The 17,577-nt window shown below is 33.2% G+C and overlaps 1 long non-coding RNA gene across 10 annotated transcripts; it reads left to right on the forward strand.

Annotated features, from left to right (window-relative positions):
• The first annotated feature begins 1,488 nt into the window (after positions 1-1,488).
• LOC110689265 lies at positions 1,489-8,262 on the forward strand. 10 transcript variants are annotated; one of them, XR_002504868.1, is made up of 8 exons: positions 1,489-1,697; positions 1,782-1,904; positions 2,033-3,317; positions 4,169-4,259; positions 4,366-4,482; positions 6,803-6,906; positions 7,019-7,079; positions 7,155-8,262. It is a non-coding gene; the product is annotated as an uncharacterized LOC110689265 (long non-coding RNA). The 10 variants fall into 10 exon arrangements; XR_002504869.1 differs by having other exon boundaries at positions 1,490-1,697; positions 1,791-1,904; XR_002504867.1 differs by having other exon boundaries at positions 1,492-1,697; positions 1,803-1,904.
• Positions 8,263-17,577: the final 9,315 nt, after the last annotated feature.

Below are 17,577 nucleotides of genomic sequence, written 5' to 3' on the forward strand. Positions count from 1 at the left end.
TTAGAGATACTACTAATAACACAAAGTACATAACAACTGCTATTTTGACGACCAAATGAACAAAGTCAGCAAATTTATTTGTTCTTAGCATAAACTCGGTAAATTCTCTCCTTAACAGTTGCACACTTGTAGATTCAGATGTACTAGCCACTCTACTTGCTGTGTCACTAACCATTTGATCCTCTTTCACCCACATAAAGAATTCACATAATCTACACTTGTAGTAGGGTATTCCTGGGTTTGATAAAGAGCTTGAGAATCTGATTTCCGCATATCATGATGGGTCACAGTTGCAATTAACCATTTTGAACCACAAACCCCTCCCATTTCTGTTGCTAGAAGAAGACATTGATAACAAAAAAAAAAATGAAAAAAACAGAGTGATATTCGAGAGAAAGATAGAACGGAAAAAATAAGGAGGGAGGGAAAGCACAGGGTAGATTAAATAAAGGAGGGAAAGTAAAGAGGGAAAAAAAGGAGGGAAAGTAATTTTTTTAGTTAAAAAACATAGATTAAACCTATAATTAACGTTTAATTAACGCCAGGCTTATTGTAGATGAGTCTAGTAAACCTTAGGTGTACCACTGATAAACAAAAGGTAAGTTGGTATACCACTGATAAAGGGCCATACCTCGGGTGTACCATTGATAATTTATAAAAACTTTGAAGGTAGGAGCAAGTTTAGCCCCAAGTCTTAGGGCCTGTTCTCTTCCGTTGAAATTCAATTCAGTTTAGTTCAGCTCAGCTCAGTTTAGTTCAGCTCAGTTCAGTTTAGTTCAGCTCAGTTCAGTTCAGCTCTTAATTTACGTCTAATGATATTGCTAATGATATAAAGCCAAATTTCATTCTTTTAAGCTCTTATTGCAACGGCGACGACAACAACAACAACAACAACAACAATAATAATAATAATAATAATAATAATAATAATAACAATAATAATAATAATCAATAAGTAATAAATAATAATAATAATAATCATCAATAAATAATAATAATAACAATAATAATAATAATAAATAAATAATAATAATAATAATAATAATAATAATAATAATAATCATCATCATCAATAATTAATAATAATAATAATAATAATAATATGTACATTTGTATATACACATATGTATAGTAATAAATAATCAATAAATAATCAAAGATCACTAATCCGTAGTTAAAAATCACTAATTAATAAGTTCAGTTCAGTTCAGCTGAGTTCAGTCAATCGGAACAGACCCTTATATGACATCATTTTTTGTGGTTCCTATTAAAAATGATGTTATTAAATTCTTGTTAAGACTGACTAAGAGTTATACAAATTTATCACTTTAGCCGTAATACTTAAATATTCACCCTATTATCTATAACCCTTATAAAAGCCCCAAGCACCAGGACTATTCACATTTTACTGTTCCTTATGAACAAGAAATTGACGCTTATGCCCTCCCCTACCCTTAGCACCCTTCCCTGATTGACCAATTTCCAAGGCTATTTTGGTCTTTTCGGATTGTCCCATTTCTCTCTCCTGCTTTTGCTCCTCTGAGTCCTCTCATCCTCACTCTTCTCCTAATAAACATCCTCAAATTTCTCTCTCTCCTCCATTGAAGCGCACTCTGAGTTCTCCATTAAAGCGCACTTTGAGTTCTCTATTGAAGCCTACTTTGAGTTTTCTCTCCTCCATTGAATCAGTTTCTGAGGTATAATGTTTTTTTTTTTTTTTTTCAATAATCGTATATAATTTTCACCATCTAGGGTTTCATTTCACTCTATTGTTGATTTAGTCAAATTAGGGTTCTTCTTAGGTGGATTTCATGTAATTTTTGGACTATTTTTGATGAAAGAGTAGTGAAATTCCGACGAATTTTTGGTTCACATTTCTTGCTGTTCCTTCAGCTGGTCTTCAGGTATCCTTCCCTCATTTGTTTGATTTCATATTAGAATAATTTATCAGGTAGCATTTAGATTGATATAATTTGATTTATGTGGGTTTGTGTGTTGTGTCATTGTGCTGCATTTTTCTTTTTTGCTGCAGATCGAAACCTGTGATAGCTCAAGCAAGGCTCACAGTGTATTCTCAGCCCGAAAAACCCAAGTTTCTATTCTCCCTATTTCTTCCCAATTTGAGATAATGCTTTGATCGTTATTTTTTGTGTGAAAATTGTTGAGATTCTTTAATTTCTGCATTTTTTTTGCTGTGTAATTTTGTAGATTGTGGATTTTGGAATTTAGAGTAAGAAGACAATGATGGGTCCAACAATGGTTGGGATGCCTGAAGAGATGTGGGTTTTGTAAATGTTTTACTTGTTGTTCTGATTTTTCTGGGTTTTTGGGGTTTTATTTTTACTGAATTTTGATTTTAATTGGGGAAATTTACTTAACAACTTGCTACTAAGGTATCTCTTCATTCCCATGGTTTCCTTTATTCAGTTTGGGGAATTTTTCAATTCGATTTGATTAAAAATTCGAGGGTTTCCGATTGGTATCTGTATATGGGGGCTCTAAAGTGTCAAAGATCTGGGTATGGGTGAGATTTTCTGTATTTTTTGCAATTAAATTGATTGTTTTGTTTTATTTTAGTTTAATTAATTGAAAATTTGGTATAATTTGATTTCATGGTTATTGTTGTTATTTTGTCATTAATTTCTTAAATTGTTGTTATATTGTCGGAAGACAAGTTTGTTGTTATATTGTCGGAAGACAAGTTGTAGTAGAAATAGTATTGTTAAACGATGCTACTGTTGATAAATATGTTGTGTTGAAGAGTTAAGACTATGGTCAAAACTCTTTTTTTGTTACTTTGTGTGAGCGGTGAGCCTGGTGTAATTAGCTACTCTTCGGGCTCTCTCACATGGGCATCCCTTAAAATAATATTTTGACTATATAAGTGTATAATCTTAAAGATTACTCCTACCTTTCAATGGTTGTCCAATATATTTGTATGTATTATCAACAAAGTTATCCTAAATCATATCTTTTGTTTAGCTTGAGATACGATGAAGAGAGGCAAGTTCTTAATTATGACATCACTTTTCTTGTTCAAGCTTCTATTTCTTAGACATGATAGTATGCTACATTCTTCTAAACCATGTTATATTGTGCAGGCTGATATTGACAATAGTGGAACGATTGACTATGGGGAATTTATAGTTGCTACAATTTATCTCAACAAGCTCGAGCGTGAAGGACATCTTGTTGCTGCCCTTCAGTACTTTGACAAGGATGGCAGTGGATCTATTACCATTGATGAACTCCAACAAGCCTGTTAAGAACAGGGCCTTTACCTTGAAGATGTTATCAGAGAAGTTGATAAAAATAGCGTAAGTCTTGTCACTCTCAGTCACATTTCTCTGCTCCACCTTTTGTAATCTTATCCGCATACTGTATGGTTTTGTGCTAAGGGCAATTGGTGGATATTTTGTAGTAGGAGTCTTACCGTGAAATTTGAAAGAATGGTGTATCATTGCTGGTAAAGGTTTTTATCTGTGGTAACAAAGAATGACAATATAAAAATCTCAGCCATTGATTTTCATAATAATTTAAAGTTTTCTTATAAACTTGGAGGGTATTTTGAGGAAAGATGTTATTGTTCTTTATAAGAGTTGTTTCAAACATTAAAAGCCAACTTTCTTTCGATATTTTAAACAACAATCTTCACCTTACAACGTAGCTTGCAAAATGAGTGCATGAAACTTTGGAATTTGTGTTATGCACATTTAATTAAGTGAAAATAGGAAAGATCTCAATATTTGTTGTATTAGCTTGCATAAGGGCTTTCATGTCTTTTTTTTTTTCCTTTCAATAATCTCTACTGAACTAATTAAGCTTTACTGATTTAATGATTACATCTGAGTTTTGTTGATTATTACTGATGAAAACTGATTGTTCATAATTAAATTTAATTTTTTTACCAAATATGAAGATACCTATTTTTATTTCTGACTTTAACTTTAAATTTGAAACGAATGCCTTGGACTAGCTAACAAGCAGAAGTAGATTGTTGAATCTTCTTTACAATGTGATGTTGATAGCATCGTGTGGTTTACAAGTTTGTACTGCAATGTTGGTTTAGTTAATTTTACAGGGTTTTAGCTTTAATAGAAGTAAACATAATTTGATTTTTGATATTTATTTTGTTAAATTTACAAGTTGTTTGCATATTTGAATATAGAATCTCAGCCGTGTCGGAACAGCAGCAGCTACCCAGCAATGAGCACCCCTTGCCAGATGCCAGTGGGCCAAATGTCATCAGATGAGCTGTGGTAATGTTTTTATTTATTTATAATGTTAGCGAATATCAATTTCTCAGTCCAATTGTGTTAGAAAAGTCAATTTAAGCTTCTGACCTTGCTCTCTATGGATACACAGTTAGGTTTTTGCAATACAATTGCTCTGTAACATCACTTTTCAAAGTTGAGGATTCAAGGACTCTGGATGTAGCATATGATATGGACCTGAGTTTCTTGGCTGGACCAGCTAACTGAGGTATGTTTGTATTTTCATTGATATGCTGATTCGTACATCATTTTGGTGATGTTGGGAATGACATACGGCTATTTGTTTCTGTTTCTATCCATGGTTTCTTTGCTGTCAACATGTTGGTTTCCAATTTGGAGAATTTATGCCCTTTTTCTTTTTAATTTTAGGTTATGGGATTTTGGGGAAAAATTGAAAGAAACTTGATTTGGGTTGTATAATTTGGATCTTTGATTACAACTTACAGCAAATTTTTGTTTTTCTTAGCTGAAAATTTATAGTATTTAGAATTGTGATTGTTCCTTTTAATAAATAAAATGAAAGCCAAAATAGCAATAAAATCTAAACACACTTGATATTTATCTAATAAAAAAGCATATGTTCTGTATATTGAATGTGGTACTCATTTCTTTATGCATTTGAATTTTTTTGATTAGTTTAATTTTGGGGCGTCAAACTGTTGACTGTGGTTGATGTTAGTGTTTGATGATAGTTGATTATCCTTTAATTTGCTATGTTTAATGATTGATTAGAGGTAGGCCTTAGTATGATTCATAAGAGTTGAGATTGATCCTTTGAAATGTTTGTTTTTTTCTCAGTTCTTGATTTTGCAAGTGGGTTAGGATGGTGATAATGGTAGTGATGAGGATTATTTATTTTCTTAGTCTTTGATGGTGCAGGTGGGTTAGGATGGTGATTATGGTAGTACTAAGGATTGGATCATGCCTTCATGGCCTTGAGTGATGTGGTAGAGAAACTGGTAGAAATTTATAATCCTTGAGGAGAGAGATTGGGTATAAGGAATCCAGGAGTTTAGGGTAACGCAACCAAAAAAGAATAGAGGAAATTATTATGCACACTAGTAACATGGTTTGCTGACTTGGAGGTGTAAAAAAATATCTCTAATTAATGGATTTTGTTTAGTATCTGCATGATTGTGGATTTTGTAAAAGAGGGAAATCAGCTGTATTTATGCTCACAGTTACAATTTATTCTAAATGACCACTATCTTATTGCTGCTGCAATTCTGGGTATTGATGGAAGTGTTTGGGCTCAGAGTTCTACTTTCCCTCGGGTTGAATTTTTTTGCTTTTTATTTTTGTTTTTTATTTTTTTTTGGTGGGTTTTTTGGATTTAGTTTGGGTTTAATTTTATGTGGGCATGATTGTTTTTTTTATTGATCTGACGTTTTAATTTTCTAGGTCATTTTGTTTAGTTGGAGCAGTTTCAATATTTCACTCTCTTCATTTTTTCAATTTCTTTTTCTCTTCGTAGTATTTTGCACCATTATTGGTAATTTCGATTTGGTTTGTGTGTGTGTGTGTGTGTGTGAGAGAGAGAGAGAGAGAGAGAGAGAGAGAGAGAGAGAGAGAGTGTGTGTGTGTGTGTGTGTGTTTTATTTGTCAAAATAGCCAGGCTGCTTGTTTTCACTTCAAAGTTTTCTCCGATCCTCCATTGAAGGAAAAATCTGAGCTTTCCCCTCCATTGAAGCAGCTTGTGAGGTTATTTGTTTTTCAATTATCAAATTTTGCATTTCAAAAGCTAGGGTTTGTCGTTAATTATCCGAGTCATTATAAATTACCATATTTACTGCATGTCTAAATCTTGATCGAGATCACTAAAAATTAAACCTTGTGTAAAAAATTCATGATTCACGCACAATAAAGGATTACTATTGTAACTATCTATTGTGAGAGGATCATCAATTTTTAGTGCACTGAGCGCATGTAAAACCATAATTTACAAGCTTGAAATGTAATAATACCTTACAGTGGTGATTAAAAGCTTGTGACTTTTATATATGCTCAGAGAACTACTTGAAGGCTATGATGATAAATAATTGTTTAATTGTAATTAATTTTCAGTTTGGTTTTTGTGGGCTTTTCTTGTTTTGGGTAATCTACCATTTGGTTTGACAGCAATGTGATGGGTGTTTTGCTACCATGGCTGATTATCCCTTGCTTAAATTGCCACACCAAATTTTTTGTTTGATGATATGCCGATCCAAGCCTCCTCTGTCATTCTTTTTTAAGTGGGGAACTCATTATTTAGCCTAAAAACAATAATTAGATGATTTGAAGATGTTAAGATGGACAAATTTGAGGTTCAGGTTGTTGGGTTTTTTAAATTGCCGAAAGTTAGATGGTTAAATACCAATTTCTTCTTAAAAAAAAAGAACACAATTGCAAGTCAAAGAGTTCGTTTTTCATTCTTCCTTTTTTCCTTGAGGATTTGAGCTTTTTCATGTAGGTTCCCATTATGCATAAGTGATGATACTTTTGTATTTTGATTGGCTCTGGTCATTATTATATTTGTAATATTGATGTAGGCTCTGAAGGTCAGTAATTATGAGAACCTATGCTTCATTTTTGTGGAATCACTATCTGTAGTTCGTTTACTCAAATCAACGGCCGTGTCCTTCCCGCTCCTAAGGTGCCTTCTAAATTTCTAATTGCATATTTAACAATTTATGTTTTATGACTTATTGAAATAACAACTGTCCATAGATGGATTTTTCACACATTTCTTTCTGGCTTGGTTTCAGCTTAAATGTTGAAAAGGAAAAGATTTTTTTCCCCCGTAAAGGGCGTTGGAATTTCAACAAGGTGTGATTTGTTCAGATCATCTGATAACTTAAGTTTGTCTGTATTTCTGCTCTTTAATATCTTGTTTTTTTGCAGCAAATTTCCAACCATAAAAAATAGAGCGCAGGGAATGAGGGAAGTGGTCAGCTTCTCTCCCAATGTGATAATAGGAGCCTTGTCAGAAATTTGGAAAAATGTGCTAACATGAAAGATGTTGTAAGCAGGATTAACCAAATTATATTTAAGTTGATAGAAGGAGTGGTCTTTTGTGCTTTTTGGTAAATGGTCTAATTGTACTTGCTGGTGCATGATTTCTAGGGCTTTGAGGCTCCGTATGATGTCTTTGGAGAAAAGCCATCAAATAAAAATAGTCATGTATATTATTGTCTTTTGAGGTCATTGAGTCATATAGTATCCGAAATTGTGTCCAAAATCATTATGGGGTTGTCTTTAATCATGGCTAGAACCTGCTTTTGCCAAGGATTGGTGTGCTTCATTGTTATTGGTTTTGCTCTTCAAGTTCACGCTGTTTGTAGTTAATTGTTGTAATTCAATGACTATTGATTGCTGATTGTGATTTTATTTTTGTGGTTTTCTCATGTGAATGGACACAGGATTTAAGGGAGGTCTCAACCCCAATTCCAGAGCATATAGGGGGCTGACGTTGCACAACCATCTGTTGTTCATGGTATAGATGTAGGTGCAGAGTTTAAACCTGTTGAACATCCAGTTGAGCCTCTTGGCAATGATAAACCCGTCCATTTCCCATTGCCAGAACCGTCTATTCTAAATGTAGATTTTTATGCATATTTGATAATCCCTAGAGTTTAATTCTCCTTTGCTTGTAGTGTTACAACCTCCCTTGTCTTGCATGGCTCAATAATTCTATTGCTTGTCACTCATGTGTCCAACTTACTTGTTAAGAAATTATAACTGGTACAGTACTATTTGCTGCTTTGGATTACAGGTGTGAGAGAGTACTAGGTTGTGGACAATTACATTGAGATAGAAGTGTCTCATATCTGTACCTTTTAGTCTCCATTTCCAAGCAAATTTGTTGAAATTAACTTCTTTTAGATGCATAGTTTGGGTATTGTTACTATGCATAATATGTACTTAGGTCATAAATATATAAAAAAAATGATGCAGCATTATTAAAGGTCATTTGCATCTTGAGTAGATGATGACCTTTGTATTGAATCTATTGGATTATTAGTATAAACTTATATGCTCTGTGCTACTGATGATTGGTAATCATGATTAAAGCTGGTGAGTGGTTTATGAAAAGAGAGGGGAAGAGAGTACAAACTATAATTAGATTGAGATGGATAAATATTCTTATGAAGTTGAAACCCAATGAAGAAAGTACATCTGCAAGTAGAACTTTACTATAAACTCTGCAAATTGTTAACAAATAAAAAGAGAAATTAAGAGGATGGAATATAAACCACTTAAAAGAGAGATTCCTAAATAAAAGAGATTACTAGAGAAGGTAAATAGGGTACAAGTAAGTAAGTAAGATACATAGAAGATTTTTACTCTATTAGTATTATAGCCCAAAGACCTCTTACGTAAAATAACACAAGAACAAGCTATTTATGTTATAATAAGAGAAAACCTTTAAGATAATTGTTCAACAAGTAAAACTTATAATTATGATAAGCTTATTGATTGGCTCGTAATCAGTAAGAATCATAAGCACTTTTAACAAAGGTTTTGTGCTAAATTAGGGGGGGTGGGGAGGCAGAGGGAAGGGGGAACAAGTACTACCTATAATTTACCTATAATTTTTTTTTAAAAAAAAGAGGGAGTTTGGTTTAATAAAAGAAGGAAGTTGTGAAAAGTAAGCAAGTATATACCTAAAATTTTCAAAGAATGAGTAAGTAGACAAGGTCAGGGGAAGAAAAATAGAGAAAGAGAGGAGAGCTTTGGGACAATAGGAGTAGGTGATAACAAAACACTTTAAGAGACCATTTTTAGTATTTAATTTAGATACAACTGTTATAAAGGAGATAAATGAGAGAAATTAGAAATGTGAAAATGAAAATGAAAAAAAGAAAAACAAGGAGGGGGTTCAAAAAAGAAGAATGTGATGAAGATCACTTTAATTAGAAGATTTTTTTTTTTTTTTTTTTTTTTTTTTTTTTTTTTTTACAATGTAATCTAAAAAGTGATAGAAAGTACTTTTTGAAAACATTCTAAAATTTAATAAACCATACTGATTAAGTGTAAAAATATAAAGGAAGATGAAAAGAGAGAGGAGAGCAAGTGAGGGTTGGAAAGGTGGTATGAATGCAAGTAAAGATTAACTTTATGAATTTTGTAAAATTATAAAGTAAGGAAGGATGGAGTGATAGGAGAAATGACCGAGAAAGAGAGATGTGGTCACTTAATTTCCAACTTTATGTGCTCAATACTAATGAAAATTGATTAATAATATGTTTAGGAAAAAAATCAACCTTAATGTAAAATCATGATAGAGGGGGAGAAAGAGTAGGAGAGATAGGGGGGGGGGGGTGAGGGAGAGCGAGAGAAAAATAAGGGACATGGGAGAGAGCAAGAGAAGGGCGGGATATAGGGATGCGTTATTGGAGAAGAATCCAAGTTAGAGAAAGGATGTGGAAGAGAGAGGGGCCGAGAGAAAGAAAAGGGGTCAGGAGAAAGAAAAGGGCTAACGTATAAAGGGTAGGCTAGAAGAGGAGAGGAAAGAAGAAGGCATGTTAGGAAAAGAGAGGGGTCAAGAGAGAGAGAAAGGAAGAGTGGACATGAGAGAGATAGGGAGTGTGAAAAGGAGTCCGGAGAGAGGAGCCGCAAGAAGAGACAAAGAAAGAAAGAAAGAGGAGATGAGAGAAAAAGAGAGCAAAATAAAGAGACTAGGAGACTGGCGGCCACAAAAGAGACATAAGAATCAAAAGAGAAAGAAATAGAGCAATACAAGGAGAGAGGGGTTAGAGATCGAGAAAGATAGGTCGTTAGAGATAGAGCAGGCCCGAGAGAGAGAGAGAGATTGAGAGGACAAAAGAAAGAGGGATATAGAGAAAAGCCAAGAGAAATAGAGGGAACTTGAGAGAGGGAAAAATCGGGGGAGGAAAGGGACCAAGTGTACACTACAACAAAAGTGACATAGAGTAACAATAATTGGTAAAACTTTTAAAGTTACAAGGTTAATCAATAATTGAAGTTTATTATTCAATCATTGAATTTCAATTCTAATTTCAGAGATTTAGCATATTGCGTGATGTTCAATAGAAATTTGTATTCTATAATTAGTGCATTTTACATAATGATAAAATAATACTTTATAATTTTTTTTCCAAAACATATATCATCTAAGACTTACTTCCTACAATTATTGTCCATATCAAAAATATTTTGTGGTGCTTTGTTGTATTGAATTACTTTACAATTTGTCTACAATTTAGACATTGAAAACTTTAGTTTTATACCTAATTCTTTTAAATTGTTAATTTAATTTACTTAATCCATTTCTAGATTTTATACATCAATTTGTCAGTTTCTATTCATATAGTTACAGGCTTCAAAATCACACTTTTTTCTAATAATGAATAAGCTAAATTCTATGATCTAAACACATTTCTTTGACATTATATTGTAAGTCGTTCTAGTTTTAGTTGAAGCATTAGTGATATACAATTATTTATTTGTCACTACCTGTTGAATTCCTATGCTAATCCAACCACTCTAGGTAATGAGGATCAAGCTTGATGATCCCAGAGAATATCCACACAAAAAGAAAGGAATACTCGAGGGTGTTCACCACAAAAAAACAAGACTGTATTTAAGAGAAAATTATGGGAAAATTGTAATGATTTGATTAATTGATGATAAAACCATTACAATACTGAGACTATATTAATAGCTCATTTCTTACAATCTTTCTGTTATAGCAGAATCTAAATATCTCGACAATCATTCCCCTTAACAGCTATTCCCAAACTACCATCTTCCAAACTGGCAGTTAGTTGTAAATTCTGTTGAGATTTATCTAGTTCATCAGTACAATTAGCAGCATTCTCAGCAATACTCACATCATGTGCCTTCTGCGTGCCATCCAATGTAATAGTAAAAAAAGCAATCTCCCTACCCACTCTGGCCTCTATGCCTGCTTTACTATTTACTATACCTAAAGTGATCATTATATAATAATACACTAACCAATAAGAGAAAAAGAAAATCGACAAACAAAATGCAAGCAATTACGTTAACATATAAACTACGACTAATTATACACTACTTACCGAGACGAAATCACATTGGGGGACCGCGCGCGTAGCGCGCGGGCCAATAACTAGAATGTAGAAAATGTGTAAAAAAAAAAGGATAAACTCAACTTAAGGTGGGTGAAGTGGGTCCCAATCTCAAGTCTTAAGTTGAGTTATGGAATTTATAAACTCAACTTGAGACTTGCTTGAGATTTTTGAAGAAAAAATGGGAAAAATTTTAAGTATAAATCTTAAAACTCAAAATGATGATGTCATCCCACTTAGGGCAAAACTTGCTCTAAGAGCAAGATTAGCCCTAAGACTAGGATGACATCATCGTTTTTTGATTTTGTGATCTTAAGACAAGACTTTTTTTTTTTTTTTTTTTTTATAATGCATTTAAGAAGCTAAATCTTAACAAAATCTGAAGTGGAATCTTGAAAACTCAAGACTCAACTTAAGACTCAACTCTATATACTATACACAGTGTTTTCCCTATATATACATCAAAACACAGTGTTTTGATGATAAAAAAAACCCATTTTTTTTATTTCTTAAATACATTAAAATCTATGTACATTTCTTAAAAAAAAAATTGTTACGTTATTTAAAAAAAAAATGTATGTACGTTGTTTCAAATTTTTTTTTATAGATATGTACGTTGGTTTTAATTTTTTATATACAAAGATCATATTGTTTGTTTTATTTTATCTTAATTATGTACTTATCTTGTTGCAAAAAAAAATAAAAATACATACTAATCATGACTCAACAACAATTATAAATTTAAATTATCTTGTATTTTAATTATCCTATTTTTTTGTTATTGTTTGTTGGTTTTTAATATTTATTATGTATGTACCTAGTCATAATAAAACTACACTATATATGTTTTATTAAAGCTAAATATCCTATTGATTTTATTATCATTTATTTGTGTTCTTTAAAAGCCTACTAAAAATATAAAGAACGTACAATATTATAGTTTTTTTTCTGAACATGATTTGGTTGAACATTTGTGGAGTCGTTTTGGGGGAAGTGATATTTAAATTCAGATCAATTTTACATTAGTCATTTTTATTTTACATTTACAACTATTTGATGCAATATGTGTATAGTAATTATAAAATTTCATGCATTTTTAAATCAATTAAATTCATGTAGTTCCATTATAATTGATTTTTTTTTTCTTGATCTATTTTGCTATTATTTTTCAACTATGACATACATCTAAATTGGGTTAAAAATTGTTATCCCACTATTTATTTTTATCATATTAAAATTATATATGTATTTCAAAAAAAAAAAATTTGAAATATATATGTTAAAAGACAAAAAAAAGTAATAAATAATTTAAGAAATCTAAAATAATTCTTAGGATTGAAGAGATAAATTTGATTGAGTCTTAAGGAGTCTTAACATAATTAAAATTAAAAAAATAATTATATTTAATATATAATCTGATGTGGCAATTAATTAAAATCTTAAGACCAGACATGGCTAATCTTGCTCTAAGAAAAAAGAAAAACATTAGGAGGACATTGGAGAGTTATTATAAATATTCATATTATCGCTAACTACATGACCCACATTTATACTTATATATTAAAAAGCGTTCCTACTAGACCTCAAAGAAACAAGATCTACTTCCTTACCATCTTAGCCAATAACAATTGATGTCATCAATACATATAAATATAATTATAAATGACATGCATCAATAAAAAAGGAAATATGAGATAAGCAGTTTGAAAAAAAAAATCACAAACAATAAAAAAATAAAAATAAATAAAAAAAAGTCTATCAATTAATAACATAATTTATACTAACATTTATGCATAACATACATAATCGATGATAATATATCACATTATGTCAAAAAAGATAATAATATATTTCATAAAGAAACAATTTAATCAAAATGGTAACTCGGTGCAACGCCCAGACCGCACACTACTTTGCTTCTAATCTATTGCTCTATTCATTTCTCGGTAGAGATATGGTGAATGCTTCAACGGTGAAATTGGGAAAGAAGAGCTCCAAAATCGAAGATAATGTGCTCGATCTCCCATGGGATGGACCAGATAACTTTAAACTGCGTTTGATAACAAAAAGGTTGTCGCCCTCAATTTGAATATTGTGAATATGTTGTTGAAGAGCTATGAAAATGCCTTTGTGGAGCATCATAGCTTCTGCAATGAAAACTTTGGTACTACCCAAGTGGTGGCCTTGATAACTTGATAAGTATATTGATGCTATCTTTGGTGATGGCTCCTGCCGCTGCTAAGTTGTAGTAAACCGATCCGTCAAAGTTGAGTTTAAAGAAATTTGAAGTAGGTAGCTTCAAAGAAACAAGGAGGTGAGGTTGGGGAGTGGAGTGGAAGGTTAGGTGTTTGTAGGGATTAATTCAAGCCTTTAATCCCACTAGCTTGAACCCCACTGTGATCATACACTAAAGTACGGTGGCGTCCAAAAGGGAAGAAGATAGAGCAAAAGAGTCGCCAACAAGTTTTTTAGGAACTTGTAAACCGTTCATAGGATGAAGGTTACACCCCTTAACGATCCAAGAGATCGTCAACTCCATAAGGTCTAGAACCAAATAAGGGTTCGGGGATGAAGGTACAAATCCAACCTAAAAGAGATTGAACCTGCCCTAATAATAGGCCTCTACTTTATTCTGCTCGTATTCATGTGCGCTTTCTGACTAACATGCAATCAATAGGATTAACCCTAAACCTGTTTATCTACGCTGGTTGAATATTAATGCACAAATAAACTATTATTGATGATCACTTGAATTATAATCAAATTAACCCTAACAAGATTATTAATTATCTTATTAAGCGTGGTTACAAGTACAAATTCCCTTTAAACAAGCATAAAAGGCGTGATCAAGCAATAAATATCAAGCAACATAATAAATAATCAATATCATCATAAAAATAAATTATAATTGAAATAATCATGATAATAATCATAAAATAAAATTATCATCATCAAATTAATAATATTCATAATATTCATAATCATCATAAACTATAACAATTATAATCATAATCATGTTCATGTTAATATTAAAGCATAATAATAATAGCAAGATCCTATGCATGATACTAACAAGATTAATAGCAAATCCTAGCATGTCACTAAGCAATAAAAATCAAATCTTTAACCATAACATGATACTAACAATCATAAATATTAGGAAGAACATAGGAAGCATCATAGGAATCATATTTAATATTAAAAATACTCTAGATATGATACTAGGAATATCATAATACAATATAAACATGATTTCTACATCATAATATCAATAAATCAATAAAGTACTTACTTTGATGCCTCATACCTCTTTCTAATAACAAAATACACACGTTAGTAACTTCAAGGAAAATAATAAACAAAACAATTAAATTAAATAATTGAAAGAGAGATTTGAGACCAAACCCTCAGAAATTAAAACCTTTCACGTCTAGGGCGAAGGCAACTTCGAATATGGCTAGGTGTTTTTAGATCTTGCGAATGCGGAATTTTGTATGAAAACACAAAGTTTAGGAAAAAAGATGAGTGAGAGAGATGAATGAATTAGAGAATGCTAAAGAATTAATGATTGTTGATGAAAACTGATCGTTGATGAATGAAAACGGGGTTTTTGATACGATATTTATAGAGAAAATCAGCCAAAAAAGATAAATTAACAAAACAGAGTCTGACGCTCAGGAAACAGAGCTGGCGCCAACCCTGGCTAGCTGGCGCCAGGCATCAGCACTAGCGCCAAGCACCAATGGCTAGCGCCAGGCCTGGTTCCAGGCGCCAAGGCTTGGGGTAAGGCGCCAAGCCTGATACCAACGTGTTTTCGAAAATCCGATAAGTTTACCGTACTCAATGCTAATTGAATTAGGAATGAAAAGAACCTTCTAGAAGAATCTAGAAGACTAAAACCATTCCTAATTGCATTAGGAATGATAAATAATATTAGGCCCTCCCCTAGATCATTGGGCCGCATATAAAGCTCAAACCGGGCCCAGTTTGGTAAATTGGCCATAACTTCCTCAATATTCATCAGAATTGGGCTTATAATATATCGTTGGAAAGGTCTTTGCAAGCCCCATCCAACTAAACTATTGGACCCATATCATGGACCTACCAAACTGGATTGGCTGTTTTATTAAAATAAAGTTTTCAAAAACAGAGAGAAGAGAAAAGAAAATAAAACTTTCCGCAACACTAGACCTTCCACACTTTCGTTTGATTCGATTATGATTCGACGTGAAAGGTACTCATCACTGGGTTTGGTTTTGGGGAGACACAAATGGGTGTCTACAGTGTTGAGGGTAAAAATACCTCGTATACGTGGACCAACCCCGTAGTAACACGTGGCTCAGTTATAGGGTGACACGTGTCACCACGGGAAGATGCCACGCATTCAGCTCAAGAGCACCCAAGGTTTCAGGCCAATCTCGTAGCGACACGTGGCCCAGTTAGAGGGTGACACGTGTCATCACGAGAAGATGCCACGTGTTTAGGGCATGTGTTCCCTTTAAATCAGCACGCCAAAGAGGCCTAACAACGTTGGGCCCAAATCCCGAGAGATATCAATGAAAGCCGCAAAGCGGCGCCCCCAATGTAACACGTGGCATTCACTGATTGCGCAGCCAATCATGTAACACCCCAATAATTCTCCCTTTTCCAAACCACTTACTTTAAATAAAAATAGAGGAGAACCATCGGCATGTTACCGCCACGTGTTAAAACGTTAAGGCTTTATCAAAGTATTGTAGCGGAAATCCAACTTAAATCTTAAAATAATATAATTTAGAAAACCAATAAGTCAAAGCTTACAAATTGGAACCATAAAGGCCCTTATTAAAACCAAACCAATATTCAAAATCCCAAAACATAATTAAAATAGTAAAACATAAATAAGTTCAACACAAAGAACGAATACTCTCAATCACACCAATCCCTTGACAACGCGTATGTCAAATCCCCGAACTTCATATCATCAAGCTAACCTGTGCAATACTGCTCCCCAATAATACAAGTGTAAGAATTGGATCGTCACAGGGTCATTGAAAGGCGAAGGCCATGACCAAAAGAAAACACACAAAAGCACGCAATCAGCAAAGCTGAGTACATACAAGCTACAACGTACCAAGCCTAGCATGCTCAACTAATTAAAGTAAATAAACATACAACACGAATTCATTAATCAAGACTCCACACTTAAACAATTCAATCGACTCAACATACTTGCTAATCAATTCCAAACTAAGTTCTCTAATCATGAAACTAAGTTCTTTTCTTTGGTACCTAAACATGATACTACTTACAACGAAGTAGACATGTACCTACCTCGTATAAACAATTCTTTGTGCCACTTTTAATCACTTAAAAGTCTCCTAAGAAATAATCACTTCCTAGAAAACAACCAACAACAATAAATTAATACTTAACCAAATTTCCAGCATTATAATTTAGATTAGAACTCCTTAAAACTTCATCAAAAACATGTTTTTATGGTTAATTAATCATTATAATTACAGTAGGAACAAAAGTCCCAAATTAATTGCTCATTAGAACCCTAAAATCCCAATTTGAATAAATTGAAACCCTAGGTTTAAAAATTATAAAATCTGAAAATTAAATCAACATTATAATCTGAAAATTATAAGTTTAAGCTATCAAAAACATGAATTTGATACTAAAAATATGAACTTTATACCATAAAATCAAAACATAAACAAAATTAATACTTTCAAGCAAAATAGGAAAACAAAAGAGGGGAGAGAAAGGGGGCAGCCACGAGGGCTGCTGCTTGGTGGGTCGCCGGCGGCGGGCGGCCGGCGGTGGTGGCAGCAATGGGCAGCAGGTGGAGGCAAACCTGGGCACGGGCCGGGTTGGCCCGCGTGCCGCCCGACACGGCCCGAATTCAAGCACGGCACGACACGAAGTTCAACTCCCGTGCCACGGGCCGTGCCACGGACAGGGTTGAGAATTCCCAGGCACGGCCCGGCACGAGCACGGGCATGGCCCGCCGTGCTGGCCCGTCGTGCCGGCCCGCAGGCACGGCCCGCGGGCCAACGGTAATGTTACCGTTTATTCTATCTCCTTAATAAGCCAAAAAAACGGCTAAAAAACGGCTAGTTTTTTGCCAATTTGCTCCCCAAAAAATCTATAAATACTCACCTCCATTTCATTTCCAAATCACAAAATCACAATCTCTTCTTCTTATCTCTTATATTCTCTAAATCTCTAATAATCCTTATTTTCTTAAATTCTCTAATTATTCT

Source organism: Chenopodium quinoa, unplaced genomic scaffold (genome assembly GCF_001683475.1).
Source record: "Chenopodium quinoa cultivar QQ74 unplaced genomic scaffold, ASM168347v1, whole genome shotgun sequence".
Classification (NCBI taxonomy): domain Eukaryota; kingdom Viridiplantae; phylum Streptophyta; class Magnoliopsida; order Caryophyllales; family Amaranthaceae; genus Chenopodium; species Chenopodium quinoa.